This window comes from Rosa rugosa, chromosome 1 (genome assembly GCF_958449725.1).
Source record: "Rosa rugosa chromosome 1, drRosRugo1.1, whole genome shotgun sequence".
Classification (NCBI taxonomy): domain Eukaryota; kingdom Viridiplantae; phylum Streptophyta; class Magnoliopsida; order Rosales; family Rosaceae; genus Rosa; species Rosa rugosa.
In genome coordinates this window covers 55,943,098-55,964,502 of record NC_084820.1, presented here as the reverse complement: position 1 = coordinate 55,964,502, position 21,405 = coordinate 55,943,098, and the positions used below count along the sequence as shown (strand labels likewise).

Sequence of the window (21,405 nt, the reverse complement as noted above, 5' to 3'; positions counted from 1 at the left end):
GTTGGATCTTCGTGATAATTTTGGAGGATGATCCTAAAGGCGATCCGTGAGGATCCGACCGTTGGATCATCGTTTAATTTGAATCTGAGCGTTGGATCGTCGTTTAATTACATTTATGAGTTGTTGGCTAAGTTAAGATCATTATTGGATTAGGTTATCGACGGATTGATTTGGCGGACAATTCGGGAAAATTGTTGTTTTAGCTGTTAAGAAGACGCAGCTGGATTAGAGGTGAGTAAACCTCACGTGGTTCATATTACGAACTGAATAAATTTAATTACTTTATTTTTGTCATAATTGTGTGAAAATATTTATGGAATAAATATTTGTTTTAAATCATATGGACTTGATCAACTACGGTCCATAGGTAAGTAAAATGATTTTATTATACAAATGAATTTCACCGTTTTTATGCTTGAACTATAGTTGGTATTAGTGGTCATCCCTGAGCGGATGATTACGTATATATATATTTACGTGAAATATATATATTGGTTGACGTGTGATTGATGTGATGAAATGATTGAGAATGGATTTGGATATTATTCAAGATATTAATCTCACATTTAATTGTTGAATAATGAAATGTTGATAATGTGATGTGAAAGTTATTTTATATGCCCAATGGTGAATATGTGGAAATTATTTTAAGAAATAAAGATTTGTCTTGAAATAATATGTCTCTTTATGTGGGTGTACATATACATATATACGATCTATAAATCATAAAGATTGTATTTTGGTGATTTTGATTATGTCTGAGAAGTACAATTGTGAAGTCGGGTGTTATCTACTACCCCGTGCTTAAGTGAATTACTGGTAAATGTGTTTTGGTGTTATGTGGAAATTAGCCTTGGGCCCTAGTCCCTACAGATAGTGCACTATTATACTCTTAGGAAGGTTGCTTACTTTGAGTATACATACTTGGGTATAGTACGTTGGACCCTAGTATGCTGCGGCTTTCCCGTACTTTGGGTATAGTACGTTGGACCCTAGTACGTGGATTTGTGATTTGTTACCAGTCAACCTGGCTTACTCGTGCTTTGGGTATAGTACGTTGGACCCTAGCACTTGTATTTATGATTTGTTACCAGTTAATCCGAAAATTCACTAAAAAGAAAAGTGTACTTATATTATTTTGATCAAATATCTATTTGTGATATATTGTTAATATGTGAAGGTGTTAGTGGAAAGAGAATCAAGCATGCTTTGCTTTAATGTTATTTCACATATTAATGTTGCAATATTTGTTGGTGGTGATCAGTCAAATGCTGAGTTTTAAAAGAAGTATCGAGAATAAATATGCTTATATATGTTTCTTTGATTTTTGGAATTACATTGTGAGTGCGTCGATTGTTTACTTGAGTTATAATAAATATAATTGAATAAATCAACAGTTCTTTCTTGTTTGCTCATACGGGCTGTCAAAAGCTCACCGGGTTTTGTGTTGTTGCAACTCCCGGTACACTATTCAAATTGTGTAGCGGGTAGTCTTACAGGTCAGGAGAATCAGGGCAGTGATCGTGCGGTTTAGAGTATTAGTATTAGATTTATAGCATTTGTTTTGTGAGGAGAATTGTGCTCTCTTGAGCTTTATAATTTGTTTTGGTGAGAGTGTACTGTAATAAGTAGCTTGAGGATTTGGTTTATGTAATTATCGAGAGGTGTAATGTGCTGTTGATTTTGAGAAAAAAATTCTGAGATTATAAACAGGGTATTTGAGGTTCATGCTTCGAATATGAATTACTTAAATTCAGAATTCGGGGTGTGACAGATTGGTATCAGAGCGTGAGGTGCATACTTAATGATTTGTCAATACTTTCCGAGTGATGGCCCGTCTGCAGCGGATCCCCATCGTGTGCTCTTCAGTATTGATCAAGTCATTGGTATGTGAGAGTGTTAGAAGTCATCTAGGACGTTTGGTCGTATTAGGAGTTATGAAATACCCTTGGTGTGTTAGTATATTGGTTATTAGGTACTTGTATTGACTGATGCTATGTTTGAGTGTTATACAAGTTTTAAACAATTTTTGCTATGCTTCCGAAGTAATGGACAAATTGGGAAGCATAACTAAGGATTGAGGTAGACCCTTAGGTAGAGGTCTAGTCTGATGTAGGAACAGGATCTTTCTATGGAGACAGTTGTGGATGAGGTGTAGGCAGCCGAGGTTGAGCTGTCTGTTCCACTAGTGGTTGATGTGATGAATTCTATTCTTAGGTTGAAATGGTGAAAAATGTTGAGGATTTAGAAGTAGTTGGAAAGAGAATTGATCTCACAACTCAAAGATGATAGGAGTGTGAGAGGTTATGAGATAGAGTTCTCAAGACTATGGGTTTAGGAGACGAATGGATGCTAACTTTAGCAAGGTGTAGGGAATAGAGATGCCTTATCAGCCTTAAGACTTTTCTTACTAAGGCGAAGTGTGATACTAGAGGACCTAATGTAATACCCCGAAAAATCCAAATTAAATTCCATGGTTTTTTAGAAATGATTTCACGATAGTAGGAGCGATGTACGAAGCTTGGAAAAGTTGTGGAATTAGTTCGAACGATTTTATTTTCGAAAACGAACGTTTTTAGGGGGTCAACAAAGTTGACTTTTTATACGTTCAAAATTTGGGAAAACTTCCTTCATGAAAGTTGTAGAGCTCGTCGATACGAGTTCGTGGACATGTGGAACGCATTATTTGGAGTTCGTATGAATAAGTTATGAATATTTTAAAATTGAGAATTTTCTATAAATACAAAAAATCAGATTTCTCAATAAGGAAACCCGAAAATTTCCAGATTTTTCTCCTCCTCGCTGCCTTGGCTTCACGGCGTCGCCACGACTTCATCCGGCCACCTATGGCCATGAAATTGATATCAATCTCTTCGCCTTGAAACCAGCTTTCCATTCATATATGTCTTGCATCCTATCATTCACCATAGACAACGAATCGAAGCAAAGAAGGTCAGACCATTTTTCATGCATTTCTTCAAATTCCAGCCAACTCCGGCAAAGGTAGGAGGGGAGACCAACTGGGCTTTGTTCGCCTTGCCATGCTCTATAAACTCACCAAGTTTCACATCTCGATTCAACCCGAGGAAGACGAATTTCAGATTTGAGCGATTTTGGGCGATTTCGGCCTCTTTCTTCTTGAGGTAATTTTCGACCACTTCCGGTCATTTTTAGACTTCATGCTAGTTAGGAAAGTGGTTGGGCTTGATGAGATGAAGAGGAGCAGCCCGGCCCCGACACCATTGGCGGTGGTCGGCGGCGGCTCTGCCACTAACTCCGGCGACCCTTTCCGGCCAACTCCGGGGGTCAAAAATATAGTTTCTGTGCATTTTTAGATTCTATATTTCAATACGATCATTTCGATATATTATACGCAATTTTCGGATATCGTATGATTTAGTTATGAATTTTACGATTTCGAACGATTTCGATTGTTCGATTAATGATCTGTGAAGATCGGACCGTCTGATGGACTTGTAGTTTTGATATGTTGATCGTATGACTGTCCCAATGACCTTGTGTGGTCATGGGCGAAGATCCGACCGTTGGATCTTCGTATAATTGCAAAACAGTGATTCGGGAGGCGATTCGTGAGAATCCGTCCGTCGGATTTTTATATAAGTTAGAATCCGACCGTTGGATTGTCGTTTAAGTATGTTTTGGAATTGTTAGCTAAATTCAAGTCACATTTGATTAGGTGATTGGCGGATTGATTTGGCGGACGATTCGTAAAATCGTTGTTGAGCTGTTTAGAAGACGCAACGGGAATTAGAGGTGAGTAAACCTCACGTGGTTCATATTACGAACCCAATACAATTAATTGCTTTATTTTGTTGCAATCATATGAACTATTGTTGGTGTTACTAGACATTCCTGTGTGAATGTCTGTATATATATTATTACGTAAAATAATATGTATTGTTGGAGTTGTGTTGAGTTATTGTTGAGAAACAATATATTGTGAGAGATATTGAGTTTATTGTTGAGAAACAATATATTGTGAGAGGTGTTGAGTTTTATTGTTGAGGAACAATAAATTGTTGTGATCTGTGGAGATCACTAGGTCACGAGGTGACCATGGCATCTATTAGTGAATCACGCTCTCGTACCGGGCTGGTGGTTATTAATAGTATTAAATCGTAATCACGTCTGTGGCCGGACGAGTGGTTACGTTCAGTTAGAGCTCTAGTCTGTCTGCCAAATGTGGAGTGAACTTATGAGTGAAATTGAGAGTAACTCATAATTGTCAATATATATATGGTAACCTTATGAGGGAAATTGAGAGTAACTCATAAGGGTCTATATATATATATGAGTCTGTCTACCAAATGTTGGGAAATCTTATGAGCAAATTTGAGAGTAACTCATAAGTGTCTATATATATATATGAGAGTGAGTGATCTTATGAGCTAAATTGAGAGTAACTCATAAGTGTCTATATATATATATGAGAGTGAGTGATCTTATGAGCTAAATTGAGAGTAACTCATAAGTGTCTATATATATATATGAGAGTGAGAAAGTAACGTGGGTTTGTGGTAGTCTTGAAATCTAATAAATCAACAATTCTTTCTTGTTTACTCATACTGGCTGTAAAAAGCTTACCGGGTTTTGTGTTGTTGCAACTCCCGGTACACTATTCAAATTGTGTAGCGGGTAATCCTACAGGACAGGAGAACCAGGACGGTGATCGTGCGGTTAGAGCAATTGTTAGAGTTTTACAACAATTGTAAGTTGTGAGGTGTGTTATGCTCATTTGAGCTTTATAATATATTGTGAGAGTGAATTGTAATAATGAACTCGAAGTTTCGAGATTTGGTTTTTTTGTAATTGTAATTATTCAGGTTTCGGATTTGAATTTATCATTCAAAATCCGGGGCGTGACAGTTTGGTATCAGAGCGTAAGGTACATATTTGGTGATAATCAGTACCTCCCGAGTGATGGCCCGTCTGCAGCGGATCCCCATCATATACTCTTCGGTACTGGTAAAATCATTGGGTATGTCTTAGTATGGGGTCTAGACAACGTGTAAGTCCGTAGGACGGTAGAGTTGTCTACTAAGTTCGTATTAGAATAAGTTTAGTTTCCGCGAGTTGTGATCTTCGAGGAATAGGAACCTCTGGATTTAACTCTGATGAGTCGGTGAGGTAGAGGTCGAGTCTGATGTAGGGACATGACCTTTCTATGGAGACAGTTGAGGATGAGGTGGAGGCATTAGAGGTTGAGTTGCCTAGTCTACCTGTAGTTGATGTGATGGATGTTATTCTTGGGTTGAAATGGTGAAAGAGATTGAGACCCTAGGAATAGTTGAAAAGAGAATTGATCTCACCAACTCAAGATGATAGGAGTGTGAGAGATTATGAGACAGAATTCTCAAGACTATATTGGTGTTCGAGTGTAGTGATGTAATTTGGGAAATACTTATGTTACCTTTAATAAGGGTAGTATGTCAAGTGATCATGGCATGGGTTGACTTTGTAAGTGAAGTGGTGGAGCTTGTGTAGCTTCTTTGAGTTATCACCTTTGAGGAATGGGAACCTTTGGATTAAACTCTGGTGGAGTTATTGAGGATGGTTTTCACGAAAAACAGTATCCTTATGTGCATTGTAGTCGTTGGTTGTTGGGGTCATGGTGTTTGACCAATGCTTGTATCTAAAGTCGTTACGAGTATTTGACTAGTAGTTGTGATACTTTCCATTAGTTGGATATGCAGATGTTTTGAGTTGAAGAATACTTAGCAGTTATTGGTTGCTTAGTGATGGAATTGTGTTATAATGGAGCATTCATTCATGCACAGTTGTTTGGTGTTTAGGATAGCTACTATATATTAGCTAAATGTCGGGGTGTGGTTTGAGATCTGCGGATGGTATTGGAAATTATTGTGGAGTGCTGGTTCACTGACTATTGTTGAGTAGTAATGCATAATTCGTTGTTACTATGATGGATTTTGTGTATGGTTGACTTATGGGAAGATTGATATGACCTCGTGATAGGATTGACTGTGAAGAGACATTGTGTTGATGTATGAGCTTAGGTAATAACGTTGTTTTCAACTCTAGGAGTGCTAGGGTTGTATAACTAATTTATGAGGCCAGATACTGTTGTGAGGACAGATTATGGATTATGACGTGGTTAGTGTGAAGTGCTATAATCACAGAATTTTGACCCACTAGATGTTGACTTACCACCAAATGAGCAGTGAGGTGATTCGTGGGTGAGATACTGAGTGTGGTACCAGTATCGATTAGTGGATGCTAAGATGGTACATATTGCTTGTTGAAGCAATTGATAGATGGAGTGATCGAGATTTTTTTTAGAGTTGTAAGTGTAACTCTAAAGATGTGGGTTTTTCCTAGCTAACTCAGGAAGTGTTTAGCTTTATTAATCCCTAATTCTAGCGACGAAATTATTGTGTTTGGTTTGACTCAGAGGATACTAGCTTGACCTCTGTGTGACTTAATTGATTGCTAGGTTTTGAATGATTGTTTGTGATAAATCATTTTGAAAGATGTGTGCAGCAGAGTCTCGATGGTTTTGAAAAGAGTATTAAGTGACCAAGGTTCGATCCTTGGTGTTGTTGTGGTTAAACAAAAAAAGAAAAAGAAAACATGCACACAATCTTATTGATTTTATATTACAAAAAGGGAAACGAGGACTATGCTATACTAAGCCTAGTCAGCAGCTCCGGATGGGTTGAGGCTGAGCTCAAGAGAAACGTTTGAGCCACTGTGGTAACCGCCTGAGCCACCAGAATAGTAACCAAAAGCGCTACCTTCCTCGGAAGTAGCCTTCAGGTTACCAAAGACGTCCTCGCCGTGCACGGGGAACAGAGGAAGAGTTTGAACCTCCTGGTGATCTCCTCCTCGTTGTTGCAGGGATGTTTGTCCTCCTGTTGTGCCAAAAGAGTTGTACTAGTATTAGTGTTGAAGTGTGAGGAAGAATATGAAACAGAATTTAAATCAAGAAATCCTTCATTACCAGTAGAATAGGTGGAACCAAAGTTGAGATCAATGGATCTACCATCATCAGTAGAACTAGTGGACCCAAAATTGATGTCAATGGATCCACCAGCTGGCCCAAAATTGATGTCGATGGATCCACCAGCACCAGTAGAACCAGTGGACCCAAAATTGAGATCAATGGATCTACCAGTACCAAGAGAACTAGTTCTCATGGGCACTGGAGCAGCCTGATTACACCTATTCATCTGCTTCTCTCGAGCCCTGACGTTCTGGAACCAAAAGTAAATGTTCTTACCCTCAACATACCCATACTGGTTCAGCTGGAGACAGATCTCGTGGATCTGCTCTGTAGTTGGGCACTTAAATCCCTTGACGTAGTAAAGATCCTTGAGGATTCTTATTTGTTCTGGAGTAGGAATCCACCTGGTACGGCTTCGCCAGAAATCCATGTTGGCACTACTTCCAGCTGCTTGGGTGTTTCCTCCCTCCTCTGTTGGTTGCTGTTGTTGTGGTTCCATTTGTTGCGGGGTTTGGAGCTCCATTAGTTGCAGAGTTCGTGGCTCTTGGGTCATGGGGTGAGAGGATGTGGAAATCGAGGAATACATGGTTTAGTGTTTGAGGGAGATTTTGTTAGAAGGATTGGAGTTGTTGAACTGGTGATTGGAGATCTGAGATTCTCAGAGGAAAGATGAGATCGAATCTTCAAATGGAAGAAAAGATCTGAGAAAGAAGGATTGAAGATTTGGAGGAAAAGATTGAAGATCTGAAAGTTCAGAGGAAAGATGGGATTGAATCAACTAGATGGGAGAGAAGATCAGAAGAGAAGGATTGAAATTGATGAAGAAAGGATTTGAGAAGAGAAAGGCTGAAGAGTTGAGAGAGAAAGGCTTGAGCTCGGAAGAAAATTTCTTTTCTTTTGGAGTGAACAGTTTTTCCCCAGAATGCACCTATTTATAGAACAAGGTGAGCAGATCTCCACCGTTGGATGAACGATCTCAGAATTTGAATCCACGCGTTGGATTAAAGTCATCTGAAAACCCGGAAAAGTTGTTGGCGCGTGGAGAGCGTGTAAGGGGACAGGCCGAACCTCGAGATGCTGTGGCAGACAGCTTTAGCCGAAAGCAGATTTGACTGCCGTAAATCACGGAAGGGATAAGCCGTGACACAAGTGGGCCGTACTTGGGCCTGTCTCGGATCAAGGCATCACTGTAGCTGTGGGTGGAGGCCTGATGGGCCGAGTTTCAGAAACAGTTTTGGACATGATGGGCCGAGTTTCTGAAACAGTTTTGGATGAGTTGGGCCGGATTTCTGTAACAGTTTTGGATACGTTGGGCTGGGTTTCTGCAACAGTCTTGGATGTTTTGGGCCGAATTGTTGAAACAGTTGAAACAGTTGGTTTAAATAAAAGGATTGGTATGGATAATAACGTGAGCAGCCGTGCTCGAGTGGTTGAGTGTACAGTTCGTGTACAAGAGGTCTGAGGTTCGAACCTCGCCTCTTGTTTATTTTTATTATGTTCGTTTATGACATAATAAGTATAAAATTTGTACACATTATATTAAGCACAGCTTGTGCTCCAGTGGTTGGGGGACAAAGGTTTCGTGCGGCAGGTTGAGGTTTCGAACCTTGCCTCCCCCGTTATTTTATTTATGTCGCTTATGACATAATAAATATAACACGTGAGCATATATTAATGAAGGCAGCTCTTGCTTCAGTGGTTGGGAGCAAAACCTTCGTGTTTGAGGTCGGGAGTTCGAACCCTACCTCTTACAAATATTTTTGGGTCTCGTATATGCTTGATATACGGACGTATATACGGTATGTACGGTATACATACGTATATACGGTCTGTACAGTATGCATACGTATATACAGTTGTACGGTATGCATACGTATACACGATCTGTACGGTATGTATACGTATATACGGTATGTACAATTTCATACCGTAGCCGAGCTGGAAGTTGGTGGGCCGATTGGTAGGCCCAAATAGTAAGCCCAATTGTTCGGCCCGAATAGTAGGCCCAAATGTTAAACCCAAAGTGGTTTGGGCCGGTTCGAAATTTGGATGGTTCGGTTTCTTCGGCCCAATTGACCAGCCCTAATGCTTAGCCCAAGGATTGAACAAGCCCAAGTCATCGTCACTGGGTGACATATTTTATTGGCGTGCTTTTGGGGATGATTTGTTTTGAGTGATGCATCTCTATTGTTGTGAAGAATGGTGCATGCTTGAGTTTTACTATAGAGATTTACCGTGATGCTAATTGAGTAGCGAAACACTTTGTGGGAGTGTTTACTGTGCTTGTATGCCAGTACAGAGTGATGATCTATGTGAAGATCTATGTGATGATCTATGTGAAGATCTATGTAAGGATCTATGAGATGATCCACGTGATGATTTTGTGTAATTGATGTGGAGTGATGTTGAGCAGTTGTTTTGTGAATTTACATTGTGATGAAAGGATTTAGTGGCCCTAGGAATGTATTTTTATACAAAGGATTGTGGCTTTGTAGATTACTACAGATTTGGAAAAGATGGAGATTCTATGATTAGGTCAACCTTAATCGAGAGGAATTGACTTACGCTCAAATTTCGGGACGAAATTTCTTTAAGGAGGGTAGATTGTAATACCCCGAAAAATCCAAATTAAATTCCATGGTTTTTTAGAAATGATTTCACGATAGTAGGAGCGATGTACGAAGCTTGGAAAAGTTGTGGAATTAGTTCGAACGATTTTATTTTCGAAAACGAACGTTTTTAGGGGGTCAACAAAGTTGACTTTTTATACGTTCAAAATTTGGGAAAACTTCCTTCATGAAAGTTGTAGAGCTCGTCGATACGAGTTCGTGGACATGTGGAACGCATTATTTGGAGTTCGTATGAATAAGTTATGAATATTTTAAAATTGAGAATTTTCTATAAATACAAAAAATCAGATTTCTCAATAAGGAAACCCGAAAATTTCCAGATTTTTCTCCTCCTCGCTGCCTTGGCTTCACGGCGTCGCCACGACTTCATCCGGCCACCTATGGCCATGAAATTGATATCAATCTCTTCGCCTTGAAACCAGCTTTCCATTCATATATGTCTTGCATCCTATCATTCACCATAGACAACGAATCGAAGCAAAGAAGGTCAGACCATTTTTCATGCATTTCTTCAAATTCCAGCCAACTCCGGCAAAGGTAGGAGGGGAGACCAACTGGGCTTTGTTCGCCTTGCCATGCTCTATAAACTCACCAAGTTTCACATCTCGATTCAACCCGAGGAAGACGAATTTCAGATTTGAGCGATTTTGGGCGATTTCGGCCTCTTTCTTCTTGAGGTAATTTTCGACCACTTCCGGTCATTTTTAGACTTCATGCTAGTTAGGAAAGTGGTTGGGCTTGATGAGATGAAGAGGAGCAGCCCGGCCCCGACACCATTGGCGGTGGTCGGCGGCGGCTCTGCCACTAACTCCGGCGACCCTTTCCGGCCAACTCCGGGGGTCAAAAATATAGTTTCTGTGCATTTTTAGATTCTATATTTCAATACGATCATTTCGATATATTATACGCAATTTTCGGATATCGTATGATTTAGTTATGAATTTTACGATTTCGAACGATTTCGATTGTTCGATTAATGATCTGTGAAGATCGGACCGTCTGATGGACTTGTAGTTTTGATATGTTGATCGTATGACTGTCCCAATGACCTTGTGTGGTCATGGGCGAAGATCCGACCGTTGGATCTTCGTATAATTGCAAAACAGTGATTCGGGAGGCGATTCGTGAGAATCCGTCCGTCGGATTTTTATATAAGTTAGAATCCGACCGTTGGATTGTCGTTTAAGTATGTTTTGGAATTGTTAGCTAAATTCAAGTCACATTTGATTAGGTGATTGGCGGATTGATTTGGCGGACGATTCGTAAAATCGTTGTTGAGCTGTTTAGAAGACGCAACGGGAATTAGAGGTGAGTAAACCTCACGTGGTTCATATTACGAACCCAATACAATTAATTGCTTTATTTTGTTGCAATCATATGAACTATTGTTGGTGTTACTAGACATTCCTGTGTGAATGTCTGTATATATATTATTACGTAAAATAATATGTATTGTTGGAGTTGTGTTGAGTTATTGTTGAGAAACAATATATTGTGAGAGATATTGAGTTTATTGTTGAGAAACAATATATTGTGAGAGGTGTTGAGTTTTATTGTTGAGGAACAATAAATTGTTGTGATCTGTGGAGATCACTAGGTCACGAGGTGACCATGGCATCTATTAGTGAATCACGCTCTCGTACCGGGCTGGTGGTTATTAATAGTATTAAATCGTAATCACGTCTGTGGCCGGACGAGTGGTTACGTTCAGTTAGAGCTCTAGTCTGTCTGCCAAATGTGGAGTGAACTTATGAGTGAAATTGAGAGTAACTCATAATTGTCAATATATATATGGTAACCTTATGAGGGAAATTGAGAGTAACTCATAAGGGTCTATATATATATATGAGTCTGTCTACCAAATGTTGGGAAATCTTATGAGCAAATTTGAGAGTAACTCATAAGTGTCTATATATATATATGAGAGTGAGTGATCTTATGAGCTAAATTGAGAGTAACTCATAAGTGTCTATATATATATATGAGAGTGAGTGATCTTATGAGCTAAATTGAGAGTAACTCATAAGTGTCTATATATATATATGAGAGTGAGAAAGTAACGTGGGTTTGTGGTAGTCTTGAAATCTAATAAATCAACAATTCTTTCTTGTTTACTCATACTGGCTGTAAAAAGCTTACCGGGTTTTGTGTTGTTGCAACTCCCGGTACACTATTCAAATTGTGTAGCGGGTAATCCTACAGGACAGGAGAACCAGGACGGTGATCGTGCGGTTAGAGCAATTGTTAGAGTTTTACAACAATTGTAAGTTGTGAGGTGTGTTATGCTCATTTGAGCTTTATAATATATTGTGAGAGTGAATTGTAATAATGAACTCGAAGTTTCGAGATTTGGTTTTTTTGTAATTGTAATTATTCAGGTTTCGGATTTGAATTTATCATTCAAAATCCGGGGCGTGACACCTAATCTCTTGGTGTGTTGTGACAGGCTGTGCTTGATGTCTATAGTAGACTTTTGCGTGTGAATTCTTTTTGTAAAGTGTTGTTCTATGTGGTATGTTGCATGATGCATCTTTCGTTATTTAACAGCGAAGTCTTTTACAACTTTGTTTGTGTGTGCAATACTATCTTGTTGTGTTCGAAATTATTTCGAGTGTTTGTTGTGATTTTGGAAAAGTATCAACATACATTCAATCTTATTAATTTTAGGATGAGTCTTTTACCACTTTAATTAGTGCTGGGGCAATAGAGTTAATACTCTAAGCTCCTCATAGGGGGATGCCAATTATGAAAGATGTGTGCAGTAGAGTTGTTTATGGTTTTGAAAATAGTATTGGGTGACCAAGGTTCGATCCTTGGTGTTGTTGATGGTTAAACAAAAAGAAAAGAAAACATGCACACCATCTTATTGATTTTATATTACAAAAAAAAAAAAGGAAAACAAGGACTATGCTATGCTAAGCCTAGTCAGCAGCTCCGGATGGGTTGAGGCTGAGCTCAAGAGAAACGTTTGAGCCACTGTGGTAACCGCCTGAGCCACCAGAATAGTAACCAAAAGCGCTACCTTCCTCGGAAGTAGCCTTCAGGTTACCAAAGACGTCCTCGCCATGCACGGGGAACAAAGGAAGAGTTTGAACCTCCTGGTGATCTCCTCCTCGTTGTTGCAGGGATGTTTGTCCTCCTGTTGTGCCAAAAGAGTTGTACTGGTATTAGTGTTGAAGTGTGAGGAAGAATATGAAACAAAATTTAAATCAAGAAATCCTTCATTACCAGTAGAATAGGTGGAACCAAAGTTGAGATCAATGGATCTACCATCATCAGTAGAACTAGTGGACCCAAAATTGATGTCAATGGATCCACCAGCTGGCCCAAAATTGATGTCGATGGATCCACCAGCACCAGTAGAACCAGTGGACCCAAAATTGAGATCAATGGATCCACCAGTACCAAGAGAACTAGTTCCCATGGGCACTGGAGCAGCCTGATTACACCTATTCATCTGCTTCTCTCGAGCCCTGACGTTCTGGAACCAAAAGTAAATGTTCTTACCCTCAACATGTCCATACTGGTTCAGCTGGAGGCAGATCTCGTGAATGTGCTCTGTAGTTGGACGCTTAAATCCCTTGACGTAGTAAAGATCCTTGAGGATTCTTATTTGTTCTGGAGTAGGAATCCACCTGGTACGGCTTCGCCAGAAATCCATGTTGGCACTACTTCCGGCTGCTTGGGTGTTTCCTCCCTCCTCTGTTGGTTGCTGTTGTTGTAGTTCCATTTGTTGCGGGGTTTGGAGCTCCATTAGTTGCAGAGTTCGTGGCTCTTGGGTCATGGAGTGAGAGGATGTGAAAATCGAGGAATACATGGTTTAGTGTTTGAGGGAGATTTTGTTAGAAGGATTGGAGTTGTTGAACTGGTGATTGGAGATCTGAGATTCTCAGAGGAAAGATGAGATCGAATCTTCAAATGGAAGAAAAGACCTGAGAAAGAAAGATTGAAGATCTGAGAGTGAAAAACTGGGGATTTGAGAAGAGAAAGGCTGAAGAGTTGAGAGAGAAAGGCTTGAGCTCGGAAGAAAATTTCTTTTCCTTTGGAGTGAACAGTCGCGTCTCCAGAATGCACCTATTTATAGAACAAGGTGAGCAGATCTCCACCGTTGGATGAACGATCTCAGAATTTGAATCCACGCGTTGGATTAAAGTCGCCCCGAAACCCGGAAAAGCTGTTGGCGCGTGTTGAGCGTGTAAGGGGACATGCCGAATTTCGAGGTGCTGTGGCAGACAGCTTTAGCCGAAAGTGATTCTGATTGCCTTAAATCACGGAAGGGATAAGCCGTGGCAGGTGGGCCGTACGTGGGCTTGTCTTGGATCAAGGCCCTCACTGTAGTTGTGGGTGGAGGCCCAATGGGCTGAACTTCTGAAATAGTTTTGGGTGAAATTCATGGGCCGGATTTCTGCAACAGTTTTGGGTGTTTTGGGCCGGATTGTTGAAACAATTTGAAACAGCTTGGTTTAAATAAAAGGAATGGTATAGTTATCATCGAGAGCAGCTTGTGCTCCAGTGGTTGGGGGGCAAAGCCTTTGTGCAGCAGGTTAAGGTTTCGAACCTTGCCACCCCTTTTATTTTATTTATGTCGCTTATGACATAATAAATATAACACGTGAGCATATATTATTGGAAGCAGCTCTTGCTTCAGTGGTTGGGAGCAAAACTTTTGTGTTCGAGGTCGGGAGTTCGACCCTTGCCTCTTACATTTATTTTTGGATCTTGTATACGCTCAGTATACGGACGTATTTTTATACGTAGAACCGTAGCTTTGTATATTTCTACGGTATGGTATCTGTAGATTTCTACAGTATTGGTAAAGTTGGAGATAGTATAGTCAAGCGTGGTAGTTGAAGTAAGAATTGTGGTGATCAAGTTGATGCTTGGTTAGTGTTCTGAAAACTTTAATCGGGAGAAATGGACTCACGATTAAATTTCGGGACGAAATTCCTTTAAGGAGGGTAGACTGTAATACCCCGAAAATCCAAATTAAATTACATGGATTTTTAGAAATGATTTCACGATAGTAGGAGCGAGTACGAAGCTTGGAGAAGTTGTGGAATTAGTTCGAACGATTTTATTTTCGAAAACGAACGTTTTTTTAGGGGGGCCGAGAAAGTTGACTTTTTATACGTACGGAATTTGGGAAAACTTCCTTCATGAAAGTTGTAGAGCTCATCGATACGATCGCGTGCATATGTGGAACGCAATATTCGGAGTTCGTATGAATAAGTTATGAATATTTAAAAATTGGGATTTTTCTATAAATAGGTGGAAAATCTGATTTATTTCGGAAGGACGAAAGTTTCTCAAAATTGCATTTTGGTCCCTGAAACTCTCCGTTCTCTCTCCTCCCTACGCAGCCGACCCGACTGACCCGACCCGGACCCATCTCCCTCCTCCGGCGTTCTCCGGCCACGACCCGGCCATCCCTGGCTTCGCCGTGAGCCGTCCAGTCTCCTGGTGCCATCGCCTTGCATCGACGCTGCCCCCAGACGTGGATCGAAGCCCCCCAGAGCCTAGCATTCGACCCGACCGGATCTTGGCCGTGCCGGCGTTGCACGGGCCGATCCTCCCCATTTTCGTGATCTCCTCCTCCCCCTGATCATCCCCATATAAGCCTTGCATGACGATTTTGGGTGTAGAGCGCTTGATCAAGGTTTGACTTTTTCGACGGTTCTGATTCAATCTGGAATCAGATCAGACGCTCCGGATTAATCCAACTTCAAAGCTTGATCTAGGACGATCTAGGCCAAACCAGACTTAGCTCCAGGTATGGAAGTCGATCACCCTTTCATTTTGAACCAGTTTGTAGTTGGTCACTTTGCCATCGGAGGTGGTTGACCGGCGTTGACCTCCGCGTTGACCGCCCACTGACCACCGCTTGTGGCGGCGTATCATACCATATTTCGAGTTTTCATTATCTAGGCGATGATCTATGCATCCATACGAGCGTTTTGATATATAACTTGGTCATGTTAGAAAAAGTTGATAAATAGTGGATTTACGTTTTTACGTTACTATTTACGGTTTTTACGTTTTATCTTCGGTTTACGATCTGCGAAGATCAGACCATCGGTTTTACTTCAAATTTTAATATGTTGATCGTATGACTGTCCCGGTGACTTTGTGAGGTCACGGGCGAAGATCCGACCGTTGGATCTTCGTATAATTGAGAAATAGTCATTCGGAAGGCGATTCGTGAGAATCCGACCGTCGGATTTTCGTATAATTTTGTGGAGATGTTAGTAAAGGCGATTCAGGAAGATCTGACCGTTGGATCTTCGTGATAATTTTGGAGGATGATCCTAAAGGCGATCCGTGAGGATCCGACCGTTGGATCATCGTTTAATTTGAATCTGAGCGTTGGATCGTCGTTTAATTACATTTATGAGTTGTTGGCTAAGTTAAGATCATTATTGGATTAGGTTATCGACGGATTGATTTGGCGGACAATTCGGGAAAATTGTTGTTTTAGCTGTTAAGAAGACGCAGCTGGATTAGAGGTGAGTAAACCTCACGTGGTTCATATTACGAACTGAATAAATTTAATTACTTTATTTTTGTCATAATTGTGTGAAAATATTTATGGAATAAATATTTGTTTTAAATCATATGGACTTGATCAACTACGGTCCATAGGTAAGTAAAATGATTTTATTATACAAATGAATTTCACCGTTTTTATGCTTGAACTATAGTTGGTATTAGTGGTCATCCCTGAGCGGATGATTACGTATATATATATTTACGTGAAATATATATATTGGTTGACGTGTGATTGGTGTGATGAAATGATTGAGAATGGATTTGGATATTATTCAAGATATTAATCTCACATTTAATTGTTGAATAATGAAATGTTGATAATGTGATGTGAAAGTTATTTTATATGCCCAATGGTGAATATGTGGAAATTATTTTAAGAAATAAAGATTTGTCTTGAAATAATATGTCTCTTTATGTGGGTGTACATATACATATATACGATCTATAAATCATAAAGATTGTATTTTGGTGATTTTGATTATGTCTGAGAAGTACAATTGTGAAGTCGGGTGTTATCTACTACCCCGTGCTTAAGTGAATTACTGGTAAATGTGTTTTGGTGTTATGTGGAAGTTAGCCTTGGGCCCTAGTCCCTACAGATAGTGCACTATTATACTCTTAGGAAGGTTGCTTACTTTGAGTATACATACTTGGGTATAGTACGTTGGACCCTAGTATGCTGCGGCTTTCCCGTACTTTGGGTATAGTACGTTGGACCCTAGTACGTGGATTTGTGATTTGTTACCAGTCAACCTGGCTTACTCGTGCTTTGGGTATAGTACGTTGGACCCTAGCACTTGTATTTATGATTTGTTACCAGTTAATCCGAAAATTCACTAAAAAGAAAAGTGTACTTATATTATTTTGATCAAATATCTATTTGTGATATATTGTTAATATGTGAAGGTGTTAGTGGAAAGAGAATCAAGCATGCTTTGCTTTAATGTTATTTCACATATTAATGTTGCAATATTTGTTGGTGGTGATCAGTCAAATGCTGAGTTTTAAAAGAAGTATCGAGAATAAATATGCTTATATATGTTTCTTTGATTTTTGGAATTACATTGTGAGTGCGTCGATTGTTTACTTGAGTTATAATAAATATAATTGAATAAATCAACAGTTCTTTCTTGTTTGCTCATACGGGCTGTCAAAAGCTCACCGGGTTTTGTGTTGTTGCAACTCCCGGTACACTATTCAAATTGTGTAGCGGGTAGTCTTACAGGTCAGGAGAATCAGGGCAGTGATCGTGCGGTTTAGAGTATTAGTATTAGATTTATAGCATTTGTTTTGTGAGGAGAATTGTGCTCTCTTGAGCTTTATAATTTGTTTTGGTGAGAGTGTACTGTAATAAGTAGCTTGAGGATTTGGTTTATGTAATTATCGAGAGGTGTAATGTGCTGTTGATTTTGAGAAAAAAATTCTGAGATTATAAACAGGGTATTTGAGGTTCATGCTTCGAATATGAATTACTTAAATTCAGAATTCGGGGTGTGACAATTTTAATGTTTTTGTCTTCACCACAGACTACGTATCTCTTAGTATTGTCCAACATCTCATTATTATATTGAGCTCCAAAAACTGTGAGGGAGTTTCCGCTTTTTATAGGAGATAGTCTCTGTCTTTAGTAAATTATGAAGGTTTCATGATATTTTTGTTGTGGCATCACAAGTTTAGTTTGCTCTTTTTACCACATTGGGCGCATGACGGTCTGCAAACTTTAGGAAAAATGACTAGTCTCGTGTTGGAGACATTGCATACCTGAACTGCAATTCTACTCTTGAGTTGGACTAAACTTTTATAGATAAGCTTTTGGGACTCTCTACCAGAGTCTCATTTTGATTTTGATATTGTTGTATAGTCACCGGAGCAGGTTGTAGCTTTTGTTGGTGAATCCTTGAGTATACTCCAACATGAAGCTGAAGATCATCCAAAAAAGATAGTTTACTTTACACTAGGAGCAAGAGCAATACAAATCTGCGATGAAATCGACGATTGGATAAAGTTGGTATTCAAACACTACGTCAAAAACTTGTTGCTCTATTTTTATGATGGTGGCTACCTGTCAAGGTACAAACTTCCTCCTGCTAGGTTGGATTTTGGGTCACTGGTAGTGCTGCATTTAAGTCACTGTATTCTAATTGGAGATTTGTTCATGGAGACACAAGGTTTAAGTGCCTAATGGAGCTCAAGTTGTCATATGTTGATTTGAATGGATTAGCCGAGAAACTCCTTTCTAGATGCCGTTATCTTGAGAATTTGAAATTGAAATTCTGTCAAAACACACAGCAAGTTTCAGTTTGTGGATTAACCAAGCTCAAGAAGTTTGTCCTTGAACACCGACTTATAATGATGGATTTTATGGGTGCAGTAAAATTGAATTAGTCAATCTCGAAACTCTTCATTAGTGGTTCAAATTTGAGATGACATTGTCCCTTGGAGCCATTTGGTGCGCTAATTTAAAGGAGCTGATCATGGTAGGTGATACGTTGATAAATAACCAATATGTGGAGAAAATTATTTCTCGATTTCCCTTTCTTGAGGAATTGATCCTGTCGTGCTTATACTTCTCACAGAGGGATGAAGTACTAAGGGTTTCTAGTCATCGACTAAAGAGTCTTGAAGTGTCAGGATATCAACCTGGTAACTCCAAATCTTGTTTATTTCAAACTACGGGATGACGAAGTTCCATCTTCGTTTTTGTCGAATTATGGGAAGCAACAGATATTAGTTGATGCAAAGAGCAAAACAGCAGATCTAATTTAGTTAGAATGTGATATTCAATTAGAATCAGTTACACATGTGACTCTGCATTCTGATTATCGTTTTAATTAATTCTGGAATAAATATGTTTGAGCGAATGTTAATTTTATTTTCTTACCAAAATTCGTTTGTTGTTGTTGTTGTAGTATTTTGTAAGACACAATTTCGTTATTATATTTTTTTGGGAAAATCTCACAAACAGTACCTGACCTATCGGCCACTAATAACTTTCGTACCTCAAGCTCAAAAAATATCAGATTGGTACCCGAACTTCTGACCCCGACCCAATATCAGTACCTGGGAACAGTAAAATCGTTAACGGAGTTAATTTTTGAAAGGTAAATCTGTCATTTCACTGTTCATCATCTCCGAAACTCTCCCCTCTATCTACAATACCAGATTTCTTCTTCATACCTCCTCACCACTATCAACCAACCTTTCACTTCTTCAATAGCCACCGTCTCATCCACCACCAACTCCTCTCACCTCTCACCTCTCACCTCTCCTTTGGTCGATTTGGGTTTGTGTGTGTGAGGTATGAAGAAGATAATGAAAAATCTGGGTTTGCAGAGAGAGGGGAGAGTTTTGGAGATGATGAACAGTGAAATGACAGATTTACCCTTCAAAAATTAACTCCGTTAACGATTTTACTGTTCCCAGATACTGATATTGGGTCGGGGTCAGAAGTTCAGGTACCAATCTGATATTTTTTGAACTTGAGGTACAAAAGTTATTAGTGGCTTGAAGTTCAGGTACTGTTTGTGAGTTTTTCCCTATTTTTTTTATTGCAGATGACCCTAACATACGACCTAGAGGATTGAACTCTGTTATTGTATCTAGCTCGAGTTATAAAAAGCAAAAGTCTTGTTGGATACAAAATTATTGTCAAAATTATAATCACTACGTACATATCCTGAGTTCACAACAAAAACAACGACGGACTACTGCATTTGAATCAAACTAACCATAATTTTTTCATTAGTGTATAAATACAGATACCGACAAGTAGTGATTGAATTCTTTTTTATGGTTTCCAAACGATAAACCTGATGCATATACTTTCTGAAAGTAAACCTGATGCATACATATATACAACCTACATGTCCAATTGAACTATAATATACATGGTATCTTTCATCATTTAGTCACTCCCCGAAATCTGATTGGACATAAATTAGGGATAGTATAATGAGGTGCGTACATAAAATTTCCCAAGTTTAGTAGTGTAATTACAATTGTAGAATTTCCCTGTATGGTGGGGATCTCTTACACCTTTGAGATATGTATTAGAGTTTGGCAGAACAAAAAATATAAATCTGCATTAGAAACTGGAGATTAACAGTAATGATGAGTAAACCATCTAGTGTGGTAAAATTGGTTGAGCTGCCTAGTATGGAACCCCCATGTCTAGAGTTTGAATCCCAACTCCCACCAGTTTGTGGCTAGCAGGTTTGATGAGCCTTCGGGTTTGTGCGCTTGTGACAGGAGATTAGTCTAGTTTTGCTGGAATACTCTCGTGGACCTCAGTCGTATCTAGAGTTCGAATCCCAACTCCCATCAGTTTGTGGTAAGCAGGTTTGATGGGCCTTCGGGTTCGTACGCCTGCGGCGGGTGATTAGTCGGGCTTCGCTGGGTTACTCTCGTGGACCTCGGTTCGAATATTGACTGGGTGGGTGTGTTACTAACTCACTAACGTAATCGAGATGGCTTGCTACTTCATTCTCAATAAATAAATAAAAAATCTGAGTAGGCAAGAACTTGCGTGTTGTATTTTTTCCTATGCCTAGTGCTCCGATGTTTCGATTTCAAAGAAGAAGAAACTCGACCGAACTCTTCCTTTAATTGATTGAATTTGTAAGTTCTCATGAAAAATGATGATTAGTCTCATTTTCTTGGCAGATTTTTAAGTGAAAGAACTGAATTGTACGATTACACTCATCAAGAGAACTATTAACATGAATCACATGATCACGCCTCATCGTTAGAGATTTTGATTAGAAGATTTGGTTGGTATTACAAGTTCAGCACTAATATAAGCCACATATAATCAACACTTTGACAAAAAGGGGGGAAACTTATAGATAATTGCTCAGGAAAAATTAAAACCTACGAATAGGGATGACAAAAATCCCCAGCGGGGCGGAGCTCCATTGGATACCTGCCCCTAATGGGGGGAGAATTCGGGGACAAATGGGGAATTGGGATGGGGATCCCCAATCCCCGCTATCTAAGATTGGGGATGGGGCGGGAATGGTATTGTGATCCTCATCCTCAAACCCGCCCCAATAATATATACATATATTTAACTTATATATTTTTTAATTTATTTTTTATAATATAAATCATAAATATATACATTTACTACTTTACTTTAATGGTTACACTTTTACTTTAATGGTGTTTTGACTTTTGCACTCACTAAATTATGATTTATGAATATAATCATGTTTTAAATTTATTTGTTGTAGCTTTTGATTTTAAAAA

At 39.3% G+C, this 21,405-nt stretch overlaps 2 long non-coding RNA genes across 2 annotated transcripts; both read left to right on the top strand.

Moving 5' to 3' along the window:
• The first annotated feature begins 2,597 nt into the window (after positions 1-2,597).
• On the top strand, positions 2,598-5,347 carry LOC133742131 (uncharacterized). The gene is made up of 3 exons (XR_009862376.1): positions 2,598-3,143; positions 3,698-3,774; positions 4,654-5,347. It is a non-coding gene; the product is annotated as an uncharacterized LOC133742131 (long non-coding RNA).
• A 4,382-nt stretch (positions 5,348-9,729) lies between these two features.
• LOC133742127 (uncharacterized) lies at positions 9,730-11,955 on the top strand. The gene is made up of 3 exons (XR_009862366.1): positions 9,730-10,289; positions 10,844-10,920; positions 11,800-11,955. It is a non-coding gene; the product is annotated as an uncharacterized LOC133742127 (long non-coding RNA).
• The last annotated feature ends 9,450 nt before the right edge of the window (positions 11,956-21,405 follow it).